At 38.5% G+C, this 21,503-nt stretch overlaps 1 long non-coding RNA gene across 1 annotated transcript; it reads right to left on the bottom strand.

The window, feature by feature from the left end:
* Nucleotides 1-515: 515 nt before the first annotated feature.
* Nucleotides 516-1,450, bottom strand: LOC134802305 (uncharacterized). The gene is made up of 3 exons (XR_010145835.1): nt 1,360-1,450; nt 1,040-1,123; nt 516-609 (listed from the first exon to the last, which is right to left on the bottom strand). It is a non-coding gene; the product is annotated as an uncharacterized LOC134802305 (long non-coding RNA).
* Between the last annotated feature and the right edge of the window lie 20,053 nt (nt 1,451-21,503).

Below are 21,503 nucleotides of genomic sequence, written 5' to 3' on the forward strand. Positions count from 1 at the left end.
GATTTGAATAGGAAATCGTATGTTAAGACTATTTTTAAACCAATTTATAGATATTTAGGTTAAGAAAAGAGTAATAGTACATGCTGCAATCACTATTGGAGCATAAGTAGAACATACACATTTGTATGAAAGTTTATCTACATATTTTTCAGTACGGAACCCTAAGAGTCACAACATTTATCGAGAACAGCGCTGAGATATGTATAGTTTACTGGTTATAGTTATTACTATTATCTATAAGAGCTCCTGCGAGCTGCCTTGTGTACCTTATTGTCATTATTTAAGCCGCTCAAATAATTTCATGAAAATCAATTGAGAAATGCAACGCGCCAATTAGCCGGACGAACAGCGTGCATACAAAGACATATTTGTAGTATGAAGGTAGCCTGTTAACTTATGATTACAGTACAGTTCTGCTGACGGTACTTTTCAATCGTATTCTGATTGCTATTAAGTAATAATATACAATAATTGGTTAAGCTAACACGCTAGTACCTAACATTTCTTTCTTGTATCCATTGAAGACTAGAGCGACCTTAGCAGCAAATTCTTGAGATACGGCCATCAAACAGGAGTGTTGAAGTATTGAAGTCAGAGGTTCTTGGTAGCCTGGAATAAATTAGGCAAGTATTAGGAAACCTTAGAGAAAAGAGTTGAATAAGTACAATAATAGTAGTAAAATATCAACAGTCATTCATTAGAGGGGGCGCATCATTATTTTATTGTCAAATACACTCATAGGAAATATTAGGTTTCACAAAAGTAGACTAGACAGTACTTAAATTCTTCAAAATCCAAAAAAGTTTGAGAATCTTTGCCTTACAGGGCACATTTCCATAAAGTGAGGTCACAAATAAGCTAGATTAAGTTACTTAGTCAACAAAATCATAATAGGATTAAGGTTAATGGCAGTTTTCATATCTCCGATCTTTCATCCGGAACCTCTTCGCTCATTATTTTGAAATATTAGAGTCAGACATAAGTTAAGAGTTTTTATAGCTTATGATAAGTTTGGTATTTATATAATGAAATAAAATACCTGTCATGACTGGAGACAGTCTATAGAAGTACATTGAAGGCAGGCATATTGTTACTGCGGAGCGATGCCATTTCTCCGGGAACTCTGAAATTGATAAAGTATAAAAGTTAGCTAAAGTAGGGTATATTTAAGAGAACCTATTCATAAGTCTCATTAAAAGTGTTTATTATTTAGTACAAGTAGGGTCTTTACAGTCAAGATAAAAATAAAATCAATTTTTATTTTATTTTTGAGAGTGATGAAAAATTTTGAAGTTTGTTTTTCTAGGTACATATGTATATGTTACAGTAGTTTTCTAGTAGCATGGGTGTTATACTTACTAGGGGACTGTTGAAAGGCTCGGAAGAACCCATGAGGGCATCAATGGAAATTTGCTCCGCTCACTGACAACTAGGTATTGGGTTTCGTTTGCTGAAAAATAACAGCATAAATTGTAAGATGTATTACAAAAAGAGGAATATTTATGACAGGTCTAGGGTTAGGCCCACAAATTATATTAAATTTACCGGAAGACTGCGGGATCCTTTTGTAAAGAAAATACATATTTATTAACAAATTTTCATTGCCATGCAAGAAATCCTGTTTATTTTTAGTTGACATTATCATATAATTATGATTTTTATAATATGTTGCACTTCCAAATTTAGGAAGCTAGTATTTCCGAAAGAAATTGACCCGGGTCATCTTTTTAGAGCGACAACATTTTTCAAATTCCAAAAGCAGTATGGTCAAACCAGTGAGTAAATGTCTAATAGTAGAAATATCATACTTACGTTTCACAGTTGTTTTGATTCATCGAAAATAGCAAGGGAGTCATCACAGCAAAATTTCAACTTCTTTTCTTTCGATAACGATATATGTATACCGGGGTTCATTCTAATAAAGTTGTCAGCTTGCTGAAAAATCAAATATACTTTGTAAATCTTATTGCAGCAGAAAACAAACATGTAGTGAAGAACAGATATTGCATTAGACAGACAGCATAAAATCAAAAATCAACATGTCATTCCTTTAATACTGATTTTTACTTTGATCACTTTCAAGTTTTGCAGAAAAAAATGTGTTTTGTTGCTGAACAAAGAATAAAAATAAGGCAACTCACTACATTAGGTAAAAACATTACAAGCGTAATGATATGAAATTAGGGAAACCTTAATGTTTGTCTGTATTCGATAAGACCAAATAGAACGCAGATTTATTGATAGATAGGTCAATTTGTGATCAATTACTTTTCACTAGTTGATATTCTAATAAGCAAAACAGTTTTTAAATAGGAGCAACTTGTTTAAAGAAAGAAGAGGAATAAAATCTTACCTTTGTTTGAAGCAACAGTTTCCACATTTAAGTCCATTTCATTCGCAGTATCGACAGCTAGACTCATTACACATCCTTTGTACTAGATAGTTCAAACATTAGGTCATAGTTATGGGCACTAGGTTCACAGAAAAATAGAAGACGCAAGCTGAGAAAAGGTCAGCCATGCGGCGACGAAACAGAACTTTCACTTCATTCGTTTTATAGTAAATTCTTCAAGGGGCTATATTTTGGAAACCATTAGGGCATTCTTGGAGGCAATCCTTTCTCGCTACATCGCGTAAAGCTTGCGTCGTGGTATTTTACTGTAGGAAATCATTGTGAAACAAAGGCAATGGCTTGTATTCAAAATGGCGTTTTAATTTTGTTCTGAGCATGTTTTGAGCGATTGTCAGATGTTTAGGTATTTGATCAAAATGTCACCGGAAACTGAAGTAATTTTAATCATTAACATCACGATTAGTTTACTTGTATTAAGGATAAATTAATTACGTTTCAAAAAATAAGCATAATCTGAAATGACAGCAGTTATAATTTGCCAAAGACAAAATTTCGTTTCACTCATGTTTCACTGTTGAACGTTTATAATTCAGTCTCGAATAGTTATTCAAAACCACTTAGTTATTCACGCCATCTATCGGAATTGTTACTTAAGAAGTCGTACAAAGAACCCGACCAAATTGAGTGGGTTGTGCTTGGTATGTTGCCGGGAGTATTAGAATGTGTTTTTGATTTTGTCGCATTGCATGGACGCACGCGCCCCCGTTTACACTCTCGTTCCGTGTCTCGTTTCGCGGCTCGTCTTGCCGCTTGTCTTGTACGCGATTGTAAATTGGTTATTAGTACTTTGTCTATGCGTAAAAACTTGTTCACACGAACGATTTCGTTTAGTATTGATAATAATTGCAAAAATCAATAGATAGCGATGGTAATCTGGTCAAAACGTGTTAAAATAAAATATTGCGGTTTCGTAAACGAAACAACTTTGGTTTGAACGGAAATATTTATGTTATTAAGAAGTGATAAAATAGAATGGACAGTGTTTAGATACTAACCCGGAAAAAGTCCATAATTGAGTGCAAATGTGTATTTGAGCGAGAAATGGTTAGTTTTACGTGCATTTTGCGGACGCAAGTAACGAGTGCATTTTGGAAACAAATAACAAAAATCATGTAGTATTCTGTAGTAAATCTATATTGAAATAGTAGAATAGTGTAGTGGGTGAAATTAGTGACGTGATAATGTGGTGAAAATAGTATTCATCTGCAAGAAACGTGCGTTTAACAAATAAACACGTGAGTAGAAATTTTGGCAAGCCTAGAACAATTGTTGAATATGTTAGTATATAAAACGCATATAGCTTGTTTACATTATATGAAATAATACTAAATTGACGTTCAGATCTTTCAAGCGTTTCAATATGAATATAATCACATGCTTTCTTGATTTTTCTAAATGGAATTCGGTTAGTAACACGTTTTCAATGGATTCCATAATAATGTGTTCGTAGGTATATACATAGGTATTTGCATTATATTACATGGTTTTCATGTGATAAATAAAATTCTTTGTTAGTCATTTAGTGCGAAAAACACTTGAAAAATAAATCACTTTGTTATGAAAGCCATTGTTAAATTTTTCGTCACTTGTAACTCTCCCGTGGTCTAGTGGATATCAAGGTGGACAAATGTATGAAGATTACTTGAACGTGGAGTGGGTTCGAATCCCGGCAAGCAAATAAGTTTTTTTGTTTAGTTTTTTTTTAAATAATTCGTTTTAATTTATTTAACAGGTTTGCAAGATTATTAATATATTTAGGATCCCTTTAGAACTTTATTTTATTTTATTTATTTTAGTCCTGTGGTCTGTTTGTTTACAAAATTCTTAAAAACTATGCATAAATAAAATTTATTTTGGATATGTATCTACGAGTAGCGTTATAAAATAAACTGGAGTTATGAATAAACTTATGTTCAGTAGGCTATTTTTTTAAAATTATTTACACAAATGAATTGTTGCACAATGTTTAGATAAATACTTACCTACTTACTCTTTATATCAAAGATGGATTCATTACCTACCTAACCCTTCCAATGCAGTTGTATTTGTATTAGGAGCACCTGGGTACTTAGTTCTTAAAATACCTAGATGTTCACTCACGTATTTTTAATCACTGGCGCGGATGTTTTAGGGTGCCTAGGCCTCCATTTTTAAGCACTAACACTAACAGTGCATAAACGAGTTAGTACATCTCACAATAGTAATTTGAATAACATGGCTAATAATATTATGATTTGGATTTTTTTTATAGGTACGTTAAGTCAAACGGTGTGTGTTTTATAATGTAAATAGGCTGGTAAAAATGCATTAAAACGGATAATAATTTTATAAAAATTTAAAAAATTATTTAAATATGTTTTGCAGCATTTATGTTACTATACTTTATGATTCGTCGCTACTATAATTTTTGATTTATCATCATCATCATTCATAGAAATCATCATTATAAATGTCTTATAAAATTTATTTTTATTTATTTGTGAGCATGTTTGCATTATTTTGGCTGGCCAATGGGCTAATTATATAAAAACAACGTACAAGTAGAGTCTTTCATTATGGTTTTAAATGTATTAATCGCATAATCGCTTTAGGTCAGTTTTTTTATATATTCGTGGCTGTGCGTGGGTTTTGGAGTAGTGAGATTAAGGTCGTTTAAAGGCTATACAATGTACGGTTATGAGCAATAGTTAGACGTTACAAGCAGCCGTGTGAACTGCCATGGTTTGGCAGCGGAACGGTTAAGCGCGTTTCAAGTTCGACTCTTTTTTGTCTGTATACTTCCGCGGTGGTTTATTGCATAGTAGGTTTTTGATGCCGCGCGTTGAATGACAGTAAGTGAGCGAAAGATAGGGATTATAGAGAAATTAATCGCGGAGCGTTATCATAAAATCTAACAAAAGTGCAGATTTTTCTTTATATGTAGGGCTTGCAATTCGAATGTTCGAATGTTCGAATATGTCGAATATTCGACCTGTTTTGATATTCGAATGTTCGGCCGCTCAGGTTTCGAATATTCGAATATTTTTTATTACTAGGTAAAATCTATTTTCATCCGTTATAGTTACAGTTTCTGTGTATTTTGCCGGGTATTAACAGTGAATGAGGAACCGTAGGTACCCAAATGCGAAGGAAATAATGTTTTTACCGTATTCCTCTCAATAGGCTTCGTGAATACAGTTAAACCTAAGAACCTAACTCAATTTCAAAGGAAACGAAATCAAAAAGTATGTTTTATTACGGTGCGGCTAATGCTTTTTCTAGGTACAAGTAACTTTACGTAAGTTTTAAGATAAAGGGTCATTTTGTTTATTGAGTAAAAGCGTACCTTAAGCGAATATTGGAAGTCTAAACCTTGCCCTTTATCGCAATTCACAAATTTGATCATACCAAACCTACCGAACTAGGTAATCTAACCATGCACCTTTAGCTAACGAATGATCCACCAGCCAACTTTTTCCCTTAAATATTCCAATACCAATTATATAACTTATTATATAACAGCTGACCATTAGGAATCAAAACTAAACTTGCCAAGACTAATAAAGTCAATAAAGATTCAAAATACAATGGAATTAAAGGCCATTTTACAGGCTTCTTAACGACAAGAAGTTAATTTAAATCAGAAAATGATTAGTGATTACCTATTAAATGTTTTCTCTCTTACATACGTGTTTGGATGGTTAAAGTTATATTAATTCACGCAACGACGCATTTATAATAAAAAGTTTTATGAAGAAATATTGAAAATGTCTAATTTTTGCGTTTTAGGTACTTACTTGCTTTTATAAACGTGGGTATTTCAGAGTAGGATGATAAAATCTAGTCAATAAGTGGATTTCTGCAAAATATCATTAATTTTAGCAATATGTGAAAAAAGCTTTTGAATGAAACGATAATAAACCGATTTTTCGTTCCTTTTCTTATTTTTTTTAAATATTCGAATAATTATTCGAATATTCGAATATCTCGTCAGAAAAAGTCGAATATTCGAATACCTGAAAGTTTCGAATATTTGCAAGCCCTATGTGCATATCATTTGATTCTAATACTTAGTGTCAAAGTACTTTTAACTAGTAATTATTAAATAAATAAATAAACATAAAATAAAATGATTAATTGGAAAATTGAGGGATTTTTAAATCATCTGGGAATCATCTAGAAATGTTGGGCTAGTATGGGATTAGGACAAAATGAGTAAGTTTTTTTTTTTTCAAATGATTATGTGGCTATTAATATAAATTTATATATTCTCATTTTGATTACTAATCGACGCGTTGGCTGTCTGTAGAAATCAGTGTGAAAGTGTAACAGAGGAGGAATGAAAATGTGTGTGTATTGAGTGCTTATAGTTATGAGTCTGTGGTGATTTATGAAAGAGATGTATGATATGAGATGACGGATGTCAAGTTGATGGGTGTACCTTTTTGGAAAGGACGGATTGATACAGATAGACAAAAGCTGGAGGGTAATCAAACTAGATTTGTCGGTACTTGCAGGGGAACAAACTGGGGGGGAAGGGGATACACAACTAGCCAGAAAAACCTTATCGGTAGGTTAAAATTTCGACCCATTCACAAGGGTAGGCTTTTATGGCTAGTACTACACAAGGTAATAAGACCCTTACGAAACCCACACACTCATTTTGGATGAGATATATCTGACACTCGACATATTTGAGGGCCGGGAGCGTCTAAAAGGACGAGGCTCTTTTTAATAGATTAATTAAGTACAATTATATATTGTGAAGCTTTCATCAATATAAGGTATAATAATAAGCAAATATTTAATTTATTTTGGTCGAATTTTTTTTTCAAACAAAAACATCTTTATCATACCATATTGGGGTATTTACTTATGTCAATTTTAAGTTTGTTTATATATTAAAAAAAAATACACACCCAAACAAACTTAAAGGTCGGTATATTTTATTCAAGTATGAGACACGCGCCAAGAAAACGTGGTTGAGGGTGATAAGGCAATAAAATTGGTTCGAATTTTGGCGATGGAACTTGAAAGCTTCGTACTTATAAAAATTAAAGGTCTCTTCGTTTTGCTTGGGGAGTTTTTGCTGTCTCATCAGATGCTCTTCTACGGAAGTGTACGGCGCAATTCGGGTAGAGACAAGAGTAATACTCGACGCGGCCGGGTTGAGCTGGCAAGGACGGGTTAATTAGTAGCCTATTAGATTCACAACCTAATATCTTTGGTGGAGCGAGGTGACTGGGGAAAAAGTTGTCATGGTTCATTGACAGAATTCTGATGAACTAATTTCAGAACTGAATCATTAGCGGTCACTTAGTATTGAGACACACACTACACGTTTAGAAAAGGGGGGATATATCCGACTAATCTAGAGTAGATTGAAGTCTTTTACAAATTACTGTAGTAATTCATAAAACACTTAAATCGGGGGCGAACTGTGACTAGTCGTATGCCTATTGCCTAGTATTAACCACATTTTTCATTGAAACACAGAAAATAAAAGGAAATACCTTGTAAAACTAAAGACCTCTTCAGTCGCATATTTCATTCATGATTCCATCGAATATTCTAACAGTTGAAACTTGAAGCAATTCCATGGTAATCCATAATAGGTATCACGTGACTTTCTTTTTTTTAAATCTTTATTTTAACTTAGAAATAAACAAAATAAACCCTCAGGAAATAATCAACAACAAATTGGTATTGACGTTGACAATAAAACTGATGATGACAGCTCGACGTTCCGTTACGCTGATGCTTTAGTACAATTTCGAAACATAAAATCTAAAAATTCATAAGATAAATAAAAATATTATAATAATTACTCTTCTAAATTCCGGATGTCTTAAATAATATATTTGATACTAATAAACATAAAATACTTCAATACAGGGACGTTTTTTAGAAATAAACTTAAAATATCTCAAAGTAAAATAATGCTTACAAATTCGTACGCGATGAGTTTTCGAACGTTCCCTTTTATCGTAATTTAGTCTACTCCAACTGACTACTCGACTATTGCCTATGAATGTGTGCGTAGATGTCATTAAAAATAGCTCCGTCTTTCTCTAAACTGCGTGAGTAAAAAAGGACATGATTTATACTCTGAAGTAAGCAATAATGAACGTTAATATTTAAGACATATGGTTTAGTAAACAACCTGTAACTTATGATCTTTCTTCTTGAATCGAACCTTGTTACCCGCCCGAGGCAAACGACCTCTTCTGCAATTCTGGTATCCTGGTACTTTTGGAATAATGTTTATCTCAATATGAAGCCACTCAGTCGCCGTTATGTCGCCATTCAGTCGCCGTTATGTCGCCATTCAGTCGCCATTCAGTCGCCATTCAGTGGCCACTCAGTCGCCATTCAGTCGCCATTCAGTCGCCATTCAGTCGCCACTCAGTCGCCGCTCAGTCGCCATTCAGTCGCCGCTCAGTCGCCATTCAGTCGCCATTCAGTCGCCATTCAGTCGCCATTCAGTCGCCATTCAGTCGCCACTCAGTCGCCATTCAGTCGCCATTCAGTCGCCGATCAGTCGCCATTCAGTCGCCGTTATGTCGCCATTCAGTCGCCATTCAGTCGCCACTCAGTCGCCATTCAGTCGCCATTCAGTCGCCATTCAGTCGCCACTCAGTCGCCACTCAGTCGCCACTCAGTCGCCGCTCAGTCGCCATTCAGTCGCCGTTCAGTCGCCATTCAGTCGCCACTCAGTCGCCGCTCAGTCGCCATTCAGTCGCCGCTCAGTCGCCATTCAGTCGCCACTCAGTCGCCACTCAGTCGCCAGTATCTTTGTTTTGATTAAGTCGCCACTCAGTCGCCATTCAGTCGCCGTTATGTCGCCATTCAGTCGCCGTTCAGTCGCCATTCAGTCGCCGTTATGTCGCCATTCAGTCGCCATTCAGTCGCCATTCAGTCGCCACTCAGTCGCCATTCAGTCGCCATTCAGTCGCCATTCAGTCGCCATTCAGTCGCCATTCAGTCGCCATTCAGTCGCCACTCAGTCGCCGCTCAGTCGCCGCTCAGTCGCCATTCAGTCGCCACTCAGTCGCCAGTATCTTTGTTTTGATTCAGTCGCCATTCAGTCGCCGTTATGTCGCCATTCAGTCGCCGTTATGTCGCCATTCAGTCGCCACTCAGTCGCCATTCAGTCGCCATTCAGTCGCCACTCAGTCGCCATTCAGTCGCCATTCAGTCGCCACTCAGTCGCCACTCAGTCGCCGCTCAGTCGCCGCTCAGTCGCCATTCAGTCGCCACTCAGTCGCCACTCAGTCGCCAGTATCTTTGTTTTGATTCAGTCGCCATTCAGTCGCCGTTATGTCGCCATTCAGTCGCCGTTCAGTCGCCATTCAGTCGCCATTCAGTCGCCATTCAGTCGCCACTCAGTCGCCATTCAGTCGCCACTCAGTCGCCATTCAGTCGCCATTCAGTCGCCACTCAGTCGCCATTCAGTCGCCATTCAGTCGCCATTCAGTCGCCATTCAGTCGCCACTCAGTCGCCACTCAGTCGCCACTCAGTCGCCGCTCAGTCGCCGCTCAGTCGCCGTTATGTCGCCGTTATGTCGCCATTCAGTCGCCATAGTAAAAGGTATAAAAGGCCGGTGCGGAGCGTTGGGAGGGGCATTCATTCTTCGACCGGGCTAGCAGTGACTCTGGTTTTCGGGTGTAACGTAGTGCGGGGAGGTGAAGTTTCTCCGCGACTTTTTCTGTGTTTGTTTTTTACTTGGAATTATCCTAGTGAATTTAAACTTAGAATTTGTGTCTGTGCTTGGTTTTGCGGGGATTTTAATCGTCGTAACGCTAAGTTTAGACTGTTGTGGAGATTCTTTACTACCATGTGTGGGTTTTTAGTTATTGTGAAGTTTTCTCTACGCTGTGTGTTCTAAGTGCTGTCATGTTATGCAGGGACAATGTCAATGCATAGCCGGGGCTTGGAATAGTGTCTGTGTTTGGTTTTGCGGGAAGAAATTCTCGTAACGTTAAATATAGATGACAGTGTTTAGGGGAATTTCACTTTTCACTAACTCATAGTTTAATTTAGTGATAACTTAGTTATTTTAGTGTTTTTCTATGGGGTATTTTTGCTATTTTAAAAGCCAGATCATTGTTTGGACTGACAGTTTGTCCAGCTAAACATTCACTCCGCCTAACGGTGCCAAAGGATTGGATGGTTAGGAGTCTATTGCTCCAAGTTTGAGAGGACTTGGCGTCTCTTTTATATCAACATAAGAGACGAATTATCTCACTAGTCTCAAGGCCCAGCTGTTTAGATGGATGTGGGGACGTCACGTGCGCGTCATCCGGAGTAATCTGGGCCCACTGAAGTCGACAGTAATTGAGACTAGGTCTCCTATTAAATTTATTTATATATTTCGGTGCTCCGGTTCATGCTAGTGCTGGTTGCGGGGACAGACTTCTGTCGTGACTGATATTACACTTAGTCTTTGTTGTGGCAGAGTTTCCCTCGTGATTAGTGCGTGTGTGTGCTAGGGTACTGAACCACTTATATACACGGAATAGGGCGACTTATTCTTATCCACCATGCCCGCGGGCGATAAGGAGGGAGTCAAATACACTGGCCTGTAGGTTGCCTTATCGGTTTCGCCTGCCGAACTTTACAGCCTCTCGTAGGGACTACACTTGCGTATATTACAAAGCATTAGGTCGATGGTAAGAACGAACTATGCTTTGAATATACTAGATTAGGGACAAAGGGTAGGATTAGGGTAGAATCACACACTTGTTTGATGTCTATTAACGTTCTTTTTTAGTTAGGGTCTATAAATTTGAAATGGTTGATATATATTTATCTTTAAGGGTTTTAAAATATGGTTTCTTAATCCTAAAATATGTGTGTTTTAAAAGGTAAAGAGTTTAACTGCCTAAATCTTTCTAATTTCTCATTTATATGGGGAAAGAATTAGTGCTTCTATAAAATTTTATTTCTACTTTTCATTTCTGGTTGTCTGGTGTAGGAACGAGGTACTGAGTAATAAAATCAGGTATTTACAACATAAACTCTTAATTATCAATCTGGATTTAGGAACGCAGACTATTCTGGGATTGAAGAACGGTTTGTTTTAGGGAACCTTTGTCAGGCAAGAGCAATACAAAGGATTTATTGAGTGAATACTCAATTTCGACCTCTACTAAACATAATAGTTAATAAATAAACTCGGTGCTTCGTTTATACATCTAGAGAACTAGGAATTCTGTCTAGATTATCAGCTTTGGGGAATGGGACTATGGGATTAGCATCCCTAGCTTTTGAATATAAAAAAGATAAGTAATTATGATGATTGATGGATACTTTGACACTTCTTTTCATCATCATCTAGGTGCGTTTAGGTTACGAAGTGTTGGTCATAGTCCGTCTGGCTAAACTGGTAGGGTAGGTGTTCCGATTGATACTTGCAAATCGGACTAAGAGCTTCCAGACCTGCATCGGGCGTACGGAGCAGCACGTGTGAATAAATCACACATCGTTTAGAAGATGATAGTTAACTATAAATATCCTTGAAATGCTAGGGTGTAAAAGAGCTTATCTCAGGAGTGCTGCTTCTATGTTATCCCGGGAGCTTAATAGGTGTGGCAGGATTTTACCAACAACATTTTTATATATTTTATATCATCATATATGCTGCAATACTTAAATACATTATAGTAAATTTTACACCATCATTTACATTGCACTAATAAATTCTAATAATTTTCTATTTTTGTAATTCATTTTTCTTTAAATTATTTCTTACTTGCATAAATAATTATTTTATTACCATAAATATCTGTTCTCAAAATCTAGGTAATAATAAATAAAGTCAGAGTCCAAAATTTAACTGATACTCATTAAAGAATTTGAGGTTGCCGCGGTTCACTTCAAGGGGTCCTAACCACTAGCTAGACGATCACATGGCCATATTTTAAGGGTAAATCTAAAGGGGATGTTATATTAAGGTAGGTTAAGTAAGTAGGTTAGGGGAAGATACAGTACCCATGTAACATGTTATGTTGAAATAAAGTGGCAATGTTATTGTGACGTAATCGCGTGTCACTCTGGGAATGGAAGACCATGTTTTATTAGACCATGGTACCGCTATCACTACCAGTAGGCACGCGCCCGAGCACGCGCTACTTGTAGTAAGTAACACGTAAGAGCCACGTCGCTCTTCTACCCCACAAATCCCGCGGGATCCCGCTTAATTTACGAGCGGGTTTAATCCCGGTATTGCATTCCCTATACACAATCAAATAGCCTCTGGATGTATCAATAAATAAAATAAAGATATCAGTCAAAAAAATCCCGAAACCGTTAATGTCTACACGTTACCGTCACGGGTGTGTCACAAATTAATAATACATTATTATGCTACCACCTTAAGTAGTTAATACCTACAATATTTTTTAAATCAAGGATTTTCTTGGAAATATTTGCATTCGAGAAAAACAACTTAAAAATTCCCTTACCTCATTAATTCTCCCGGTGCGGATTTTTCGATTGTTATTGTTATCTGAAACAACGAAACAAGATGATATAACGAATAAAGTATTAAACTCTGGTAACACTGCGGTATTCGATCGATCAATCGATTGAATTTATAGCCTGTCAAGCCATTCCTGTCAGTAGAAAAAAGCTGCAAATTTAAAAAATGTAGGCGCGAAGGGTTATCGTCGCATAGAAATATGAATTTCGCGCCTTTTTCTTCGGAAAAAGTTTTACCAGCTATATTTCACATGCGACTGGCTAATACCTAAAATTGAATGCAATTTATTGTAGCGTAAGTGGAGCCTTTTACTCGTTAAGCCCCCTCCAGACTATGCTCCAGCGAAATCGACTCCACACTCGCGTTCGCGGCTTCGCCCGCGATACACGCGCATAGTCTGGAGGGGGCTTTAAAACATTTTATAAACTAAGGTATACCTAAAATAGTTATAAACGTGCTTACAAATAGTGTTTATAATTATTTCTCAAACAGTCCAATAAAAGTAAAGAGGGTATTTCTAATCACGGCCCATATCCCGATATAAGTCTAGTCCATGGTCTAATAAAACATGGTCTTCCATTCCCAGAGTGACACGGGCCTACGTCACAATAACATTGCCACTTTATTTCAACATAACATGTTACATGGGTACATTATACCTATGGTTAATAAGTTAAAATATTTCTTTATAATTTTATAATTTTCATTTATATGTATTTTAGCTTAAATTTTACAATAACACGTCATTAGGGTTCCGTACCCAAAGGGTAAAACGGGACCCTATTACTAAGACTTCGCTGTCCGTCCGTCCGTCCGTCCGTCCGTCTGTCACCAGGCTGTATCTCACGAACCGTGATAGCTAGACAGTTGAAATTTTCACAGATGATGTATTTCTGTTGCCGCTATAACAACAAATACTAAAAACAGAATAAAATAAAGATTTAAATGGGGCTCCCATACAACAAACGTGATTTTTGACCAAAGTTAAGCAACGTCGGGAGTGGTCAGTATTTGGATGGGTGACCGTTTTTTTTTTGCTTTTATTGTTGTTTTTTTTTTGCATTATGGTACGGAACCCTTCGTGCGCGAGTCCGACTCGCACTTGCCCGGTTTTTTTTAATTACTCGTTAGCAATATCTTCCGATTCACGAAAGAAATTTCAGACTTTCGGGTAATTCTGTTTATACTACTGGCAACACAGGATAGCGCTGTGCACATTTGACAATTCGGATCTAGATAACTTCATGTCCTGACCGTCATCCTTGTCGAACGCGTGTTAATTGTTATTTCCTTCTCGCTCAGTGTCAGCAGTCGCAGTGTTTTCCAAACTTTTCACGCCGTAAGCTTGGTAATTAATGTGTAACTGTGAATTAGTTTTTCAAACGTTTGTCTTGTATAGATAAATAAAGTTTAATTTAATACATTAGATTTGTTTTATTTTACTATGTTTCTACATGAATAACTTAAAATTAATGCCGTTATAATAATTTTCACCGTTGGTTAAAATTCTCCCACATTTCAAAGTTTGAGAACCTGTAAACAGCATGATGACGTAGGCGCGTGTCAGTTAGGTCATACGCGAATCTCGGAATGGAGTACCAGGCGGAGTATATTATTATACCATGTGGTATATCTAAGCCCAGGGGGATGCTACGAAGGGTTCTCAGGGGTGCTAAATAGAAGACCGTGCGTTCAGTACATAGGTTTATTACCGGACTGACAAACATTACAACAATGCCGGCGCCAGAGGGCGCGCGGAGAGAATTAACCCTACCCTCCACCAATATACATATATAACACCCCTTTTCTTAAATAACAGTAGTTATTGAACCTATAAATTAACCGTGTGTTCCAGATCTTGACCGTGGTTCATTAAGTTAACCTTCCATGTAAAATGAAGGTGATATATGGGTATTTCCCATTTGGACAATAATAGGTCAAGACCTAGGACATTTACCATAATTATAAAAACAATTAACAAAAATATCGGGAAACTTAATCTATCTCAAAACCAAATCTGACGGGCGGGCGTCTAATTCTTTTACTCTCCTGACTTCTAACCTGAGCTGCCGGGTCGGTACTGGTGCCGGGCTGTGCGGGCGCCGCGGGCGTGTCCTGAGCGGTCTGGATCGGAAGCTCGACCGACTGTGGCACCTCTATACCTATATCCTCTTTTTTTTTAAATTGTGTCCCGGGTGGTACACAATATTTAAATCTTTTCTTTAGTTGATCAGTATGCCTATGACTGGTGGTACCGTTTTCCCTCGCCACGACATAGTTGCGGTTTCCTTTTACCTCCGATATTGTTCCTGGCACCCATTTATCGGGGCCGCTATATTCCTGCAACCATACTGGATCTCCCTGCTTCATTTGATGTGATGGTTTGCTAGTGAACCTTTCCACCTGCTTGCTTTGAGCTTGCCGGACTCGTTGATCGACTGTGGCGCCTGGTTGCAGTAAGTCTAGCCTACAGCGCAGAGCTCGTTTCTGTAACATCATGGCTGGAGACTCACCTGTCGTACTGTGTGGACAATTCCGGTAGTTAAATAAAAAGGACTGTAATGCCACATCCAAGTCTACCTTTTCCTTGGTGGCTTTCCGCAGAGCCCGTTTACATAGCTTGACAGCCCCCTCTGCGGCTCCGTTTGAAGCGGGATGGTATGGTGCACTATAAGTGTGCTTAATGCCACTCCGTGTCATGAACTGATCCACTTCTTGACTCGTAAAGGGAGGTCCATTGTCCGAAACCACTTCTTTCGGCAACCCGAAGCGAGCAAATATCTCCATTAACACCTTAATCACAGCAGTCCCTGTAGTCCTCTGCATCACAAACGCTTCAATCCATTTTGATGTTGAATCTACAATGACAAAGAACATTCTTCCTTCAAAGGGGCCTAAAAAATCAATGTGTAGTCTACTCCATACTTGCTCATGGTATGGCCAGGGCTGTGGTGCTGACTTCGCCGTTGCTGCTGCGTCTGCCGCACAGATTACACAAAGCTTGCACATTTGTTCAATTTCTTTATCAATACCTGGCCACCACACGAAACTGCGGGCTATGCCTTTCATCTTCACCATACCCTGGTGACTGCTATGTAATTCCTTCATAATACTAGGTCGCAGTGCTGCTGGTATGACCATCCGATACCCCCACATAACACAGCCAGTATCAGTGTATAGTTCTTGTCTTCGTGCAAAATATGGTTTCATATCTTCCTCTGAACAATGATCTGGCCAGCCCCTGCTTAAAAATTGGTTTACTTTCCTTAATGTTTCATCTTTTTCTGTCTCTTTCCTCACCTCCATGCTCGTTATAGGTAGGAAATCTTGCACAAAATTTATATATGTTACCTCTGCATAGTCCTTGACATCCTGACTAGTTGATGGTAATCTTGATAATGCATCCGCTGCATTCTTAGCTGTTGGAATGTATTCAATGTCGTATTGATAGCCACCCAGGATCACTGCCCATCTTTGCAAGCGGCTGGCAGCCATTACTGGAATACCTGCTTTGTCCCCAAAAATTGTCACTAATGGTTTGTGATCTGTTCTTAAAACAAAACGACGACCATACAGGAATTGATGGAATTTCTTTACTGAGTATATAATTCCCAACGCTTCTTTGTCAATCTGTGAGTATGCTCGCTCTGCTTTATTCAAAACTCGGGAAGCATATGCTATAGCTCTCTCTGTACCATCTGGCATAATGTGTGATATAACGCCGGCTACTCCATAGCTGCTGGCATCAGTAGTCAGAATAAGCGGCAGATCCGGTGAATAGTGCACCAACACCTTGCTGGAAGACAATAAATGTTTTATTTTATTAAAGGCCATATCACACTCCGCTGTCCAATTAAACTTCATTTCCTTCTTTAATAGTGCATATAATGGGGCCATTATTGTACTAATATTTTTTACAAATTTGGCATAGTACATTGTCATGCCTATAAAAGATCTCAGCTCAGCCACGTTGCTAGGCGTAGTTGCATTCACTATTCCTTCTATCTTCTTAGGGCAAGTATGAATACCCTCACTATTTACTACATAACCCAAGTATGTTATAGATTCTGACATGAAAGAGCATTTTTCATTTTTAATTTTTAAACCATACTTTTGTAGTCGCTCAAAAACTGCAGTTAAATTCTTTAAATGTTCTTGATCATCTAACCCTGTAATAACCACATCATCTAAAAACACACCAACTCGAGGTATGTCTACAAACATCTGCTCCAGAATCCTCTGAAAAATTCCAGGGCTCGAGGATAGACCATATATAAGACGATTATATTTAAATAGGCCCTTGTGTGTGTTTATGACTGTATACTTGGAGGTATCATCCAGAACTAGCTGTGCATATGCCTGTGACAGATCAATCTTGCTAAACTTTTTACCACCATGTAATTTGGCAAACAAATCCTCCACTCTTGGCAAGGGAAAACGGTCCACTTCTAGATACTTGTTCAAACTTATCTTGTAATCCCCGCAAATCCGGAGGGATCCATCTGACTTGACCACGGGAACAATCGGAGTCGCCCAGTCCGCTGTCTCCACTGGTGTGATGACACCTTCTCGCTGCAGTCGCTCGAGCTCCCGCTCCACTGGTCCACGAAGGGCGTACGCCAGCGGCCGCGCGCGCATGAATACCGGCCTGGCGCCGTCTCTCACCCGCAGCGTGACCAGCCCGCCATTGTACCGGCCCAGCCCCTCCGAGAATACATCTTTAAATCTGGAACTAAATTCCGTCAAATCAAAAACTTCATTCGGTTTTACATAATGCATTAATTCTAACTGTTGTTCAACCCTTTTAATAATACCAAATTCATCTAACCATTCTCTTCCTAACAAGTTTTCCCTGCCATTATTTACTACATACAAGTTCAAAACTTTACTCAAGTTGCCCAAACGCACTACAGATTTTATCATTCCTAATGTAGGCACACTTCCTCCTGTCAAATAACATAACCTCAAATTACTAGTATCTAACTTACAATCACTAAAATGAGTTTCATAAAATTGCGTACTAATACATGAAATTCGGCTGCCCGTATCAATTTCCATAAATATGTCCCTATTGTTGACATTTATCATCATTTTGTACGGCGGATATTTAGAATCACACTTGTTTTGTTTAACAAAAGAAAGATTTGTTACCTCTAAATCATCATCCGGGGTCGATTGGTTTCCCGTTTCCGTAATAACATAATGGTGTCCCACGGAACGCGACAATCGCGGGCACATCTTCTTTAAATGTCCCTCCTGGTTGCACACACGACATGAATATAATTTAAATTTGCATGTCTCACTGGAATGATCCCGTCCACAAACCGAACAAAGTTGACCGTGACCTACTTTTGATCGACTATAATCAGCTGTCAGTGTCATGTCCGCGCTAGCGCCGCCATTATATCTACGCTGTCCGTTCGGCCATGCTCGTCCGTTTCCGCTTGTCGTCGCGCCGCCTCGCGTGCCTTCGGTGCGGCTTGCTGCCGCTCGTGTGTAGCCTCTCGCTCTAGCCCGTAACACGCCGCTCGCACTCGTTGCTTCGCTAATTGCATGGCAACCCGCTGCCTCTCGCTCACCTCCCGGATTATTTCGACGAGCTACCTCCGCTGCGTTAAATTCCGCCGCCTCCATTGCAATCGCTAAGTCTGTAGCCGTTTTTAATTTAAGGTCCTTTTCAGTAAATAACCTTAAACGAATGCTCTCACTATGTAAACCGCACACAAACTGGTCTCTTACACTGTCGTCCAACCAAGTCCCAAAGTCACAAAACCTACTTAATTTCTTCAAGTCTGCTAAGTAATCCGCTACCGTTTCACTTTTTGCCTGTTTACGCTGGCGAAACTTGTACCTTTCGGCCAAAACACTGGGCGTAGGCTGTAAATGATCGGATAACAGTTTCTGAATTTGGTCGTACTTTAAGGTAGACGGTTTTGCCGGTGTACACAAAGTCACTAACAGCTCGTACGCCTCTGCACCCATCAACGTGATCAGCAGTGGAACTTTCCTCTCTTCTTTGATCTCGTTCACCACAAAATATTGTTCCACTCGGTCCTTGTACGCTTCCCAGCTGCCTTTGTGAACATCGAACGGCTCCAACTTGCCCACCGCCATCTTGCCGTTACCCGCCACTATTTTTTTTGTTTTAACTACTGCGCAAAACAACGCGTTCTCGTGCCACTGCCAACACTGCTCGCGTGAAGCTCGAAGAATCTCGTCGCCAATTGGTATATCTAAGCCCAGGGGGATGCTACGAAGGGTTCTCAGGGGTGCTAAATAGAAGACCGTGCGTTCAGTACATAGGTTTATTACCGGACTGACAAACATTACAACAATGCCGGCGCCAGAGGGCGCGCGGAGAGAATTAACCCTACCCTCCACCAATATACATATATAACACCATGGTCTAGTCTAATATTGTCTTTGGTTACCACTGATCAGAGAAGCGCCTTCTAAATCTTAATATAGAAAATGTGGTTAAAGGAATGGATATAGCTAAGAGGAAGGGAGGTTATTCATGAAATAAGATCTTTTTCGAGAAAGTGTTATGAAAAACAAATTATTTTATGAAATATTTTTGATTTGATTTTTTTTTTACTTGGTTTTTGTGGTGGACTTCCTCACAATTTCTTTAGGTATTTCAGTTTATACTTTTATAATTCTCTTTGTCTGGTAGAAGCGATAAGCTGGTACAGGCAACTACGAGCAACTTTTTCGACTGAGCTGGTATAAAACCGCAGTATGCCAACTTTCCAGCCGCTGGAAGCAGATTTAGTTCAATTGATAGTGAAGTTGAAAGGCTTTTGTTTAGTTATCCCGCGTGTGTCGGGAATAGAGATGGGAACGTTCCCGTTCCCATTTATATTATTCTCCGTTTTGTTAAGCACTCTAGTAAACGTAAGATTTTTGGCGCCAGGCGTAAATGTACAGTTTATGCTTCCGATGTAGCCCACAAGATAGAAGAACCTACTATGCACAAGAAAACTTACGAGAACGGTAGATGGCAGCACTTGCTTTGGCTATGTACATGTTTATGTTACCGATTCAGGCCACAAGATGGCAGACCCTCCAACGCGCACGGTGCCTATAACTGTCCGGTTCGGGTAGGAAATGTAGCGTTCGGGAAGAGGCTAGCTGTTTCAGCAATAACCTAGGAGAAGTTTCGCGCTCGCGGTGGTTTTTAGCAGCGTCTTTTTTAGTCATACTCTTATCTTTGTTTCTGTGTGTTACGAACTAAAAATGAATGAATAGCGTATTTAATACATCATTTGCTTGCCCTTATCCCAATCATTTGGGGTCGGCGCAGCATGTCTTTTGCATGTATTTAATACGCCATTCATTAAGAACTTGACTGCTCGAACTTATTAAGTAAGTAGTTAAGTTAAAAGCAAATTTAAAATAGATACACATTATATTATATAAATTGGATTAAAAAAAAGTAATAATAATGTCAATGATGTAACTATAGACCGACCGCTTAAATGAGTCCTCGCCCGGCGAGGGCTCATTTAAGCGGTCGGTCTTTGGAAAGAAAACCTCTCACTTAGCTAACAATCTATTATAGTTTAGAATAAATTTAAAAGTGGAAAAATTACTGTCTTGGGTGAGATTTGAACTCACGGCCTCTGGATCGATACTCCAGCGCTCTGCCATCTGAGCCACCAAGACCTCATCCATAGCCAGCAAATCTTTCCACCATATTATAGGTCAAGGGGACCTTAGCGACATCTACCACAAGAGTGTTACACTTCTTAAACGGCTACCGGAGTTCCAAGTCATATTGGAAATTCACCAGCTACGATGTGCTACCCATACTATTATTATTATTTTATTTTGCTTAATAGCATCGTTCGCAGACGTTTCTGCTTGTTAAAAATTAAAAATCTATTATAGTGTAGATTAGGCGAAGTCTGTCCGTAAACATTGTTAATTTTTAATTTATAATAAACAGTTTAATTTTTTTTCTAGATTAGTTTCAATGTTTGCTAAACCCGGTAACACTGGTTATAAGGCGGGAACATTCCCAACAACGGTACATCACTACTCGAGCACATTCGAGAGCTGTTCTCAAAGTTTTCAGCTCCCGTCGTGTTCATGCGATGTAATTTCAATATTCGTTTTTAAACTAACGTTACGTTTCTATTGTGCTGTAAAACTGATTTTTTCTGTCAACATTGGAGCTATGATAAGTAGGTATGGTATAATTATATTTATAGTACATATGGTGCTACTTTACCGCCCTAGTGCGGTAACTAGCACTATTGCGTATGTCGAAAATTTAAAAGCCCATTTGTACTGTAAAACTTTATACAATACACGTGCGAAAAAACTCCCCTCAGTCGTGTTTTAATTTATCGCCACTCGTTGCGATTTCCTTCTTTTCGCACTTGTATCGTAATGTACTATTGCCTTCTTTTTAAAAAGATGCCTTAGGCTAACTTAGAAAAGTTAGAAAATTGGTAGATTATGTCAAGTACCGTAAAACGGGGTGAGTAGGTTTCGCGGGGAGAGGTGGGTTATGAATGGGGAGATAAGGTTTGAGAGGGGGGTGAGAAGGGATTTTAAGGCTACTGCTACAAAAACTCCAATTTAAAATAGAGCTATAGTAATACGCATAATAAAAAAAA

Source organism: Cydia splendana, chromosome 24 (genome assembly GCF_910591565.1).
Source record: "Cydia splendana chromosome 24, ilCydSple1.2, whole genome shotgun sequence".
Taxonomy (NCBI): Eukaryota; Metazoa; Arthropoda; class Insecta; order Lepidoptera; family Tortricidae; genus Cydia; species Cydia splendana.